Source organism: Helianthus annuus, chromosome 13, assembly GCF_002127325.2.
Source record: "Helianthus annuus cultivar XRQ/B chromosome 13, HanXRQr2.0-SUNRISE, whole genome shotgun sequence".
Taxonomy (NCBI): domain Eukaryota; kingdom Viridiplantae; phylum Streptophyta; class Magnoliopsida; order Asterales; family Asteraceae; genus Helianthus; species Helianthus annuus.
Genome location: NC_035445.2, coordinates 99,694,254 through 99,696,136, shown reverse-complemented (window position 1 = coordinate 99,696,136; position 1,883 = coordinate 99,694,254).

Below are 1,883 nucleotides of genomic sequence, written 5' to 3'. Positions count from 1 at the left end.
AGTAAAGTGGTGGTATATTCGGACCATAGTGCGGTCCGGTACTTGATGGAGAAAAAGTATGCGAAGCCTCGTTTGATTCAGTGGGTATTGTTGTTGCAGGAATTTGACTTAGAAATCCGAGACAAAAAGGGAAGTGAGAACGTAGTGGCAGATCACTTGTCTCGGATTCCGGTTGAAGGGATTGACGATGTTAGCGAAATAAATGAAAGTTTTCCCGACGAGCAACTCCTAGCCGTTTCCACTTTTGTTGCACCGTGGTACGCTCATTATGTAAATTACCTAGCCACGGGTGCCATCCCAAGTCATTGGACCAAAAAGCGAAGACAACAATTTATGGTTCAAGTGAAACAATATATTTGGGATGAACCGGATCTTTTCAAAATCGGACCGGATCAAGTCATTAGGAGGTGTGTGCCCGAAACGGAGGTATTGGAAATTTTGATCCATGCTCATTCATCCGCATGTGGGGGTCACTTTAGCGGGCACAAAACGGGTTACCGGGTTCTCTCATGTGGGTTTTATTGGCCCACTATTTTCAAGGACGCATGTGAGTTCGCAAGAAATTGCATCAATTGTCAAAAGATGGGAAGCATATCGAAGAGGGATGAAATGCCATTACAACCAATCTTGGTTGTTGAAATATTTGATGTTTGGGGCATTGACTTTATGGGCCCCTTCTCGAATTCGAATGGTTTTCTATACATTTTGGTGGTGGTTGATTATGTCTCTAAGTGGATTGAAGCCATTGCAGCACGCACAAATGACCACTCGGTTGTTTGCAAATTTGTTCAATCCAACATCTTCGCCCGGTTCGGCATTCCGAGGGTTATCATAAGTGACGGAGGTTCGCATTTCAAGAACTTCAATTTCGGGAAATTATTGAAGAGGTATAGCGTGAATCATCGGATTGCCACACCTTACCATCCGCAAACGAGTGAACAAGTCGAGGTGTCCAACCGTCAAATCAAGGAAATTCTCATGAAGACGGTAAGAACGGATAGGAAGGATTGGTCGAGTAAATTGGATGATGCGTTGTGGGCATACCGAACGGCCTTCAAGACTCTGATTGGTACAACACCTTACCGAATGGTGTATGGAAAGGGTTGTCATTTGCCAATGGAGTTAGCGCATCGGGCTTATTGGGCGATCACTACGGTGAATGCGGATTACAACGAAGCGGGGAAGATGAGGAAGCTACAATTATGTGAAATTGAAGAGCTTAGAGACGAGGCATATGAATGTGCATCGGCGTATAAAGACAAACTCAAGAAGGTACACGATGCGAAGTTGAGGAAGAAAACCTTTGAAGTGGGGCAAAAGGTTTGGTTGTACAACTCAAGACTCAAGATGTTTGCGGGTAAGCTTAAAAGTAAATGGATGGGCCCGTATGTTGTTCGGCGAGTTGGGAGGTTTGGTGATGTTGACATCCAAGACGAGCAAACACTAAAACAACAAAAGGTGAACGGTTATCGGTTGAAACCGTACTTGGAGGGGAACGACATAAACAACTTGGAGCTTGATAAAGTGGGCTAGATTCTACGCCCGGTCGATGAGGAACAACAATGAGAGGCCCAGGTTTGGTAGTGTAAATAGTAGCATTTCGTTTTATTTTGTTTTGTATAGTTTGTGCAATTACCGTATTTCCTTGAAATCCGTGTTTGAAACAAGTGTGGGGATATTCGGGTCACGAATTGCTCTAACATTGTGTTGAGGACAACACGGAACTTTCGAGGGGGTAGGGTGATTTTTATTTGTTTTTGAAAAATTTTAAAAACAAAAGAAAATCGAAAAAAACTGAAAAAAATATAAAAAAATATATGTAAAATAACACTTTTCAGCGAATCATATTTGCCCAGATGCCACCGTAATTTACGGTGGCACCG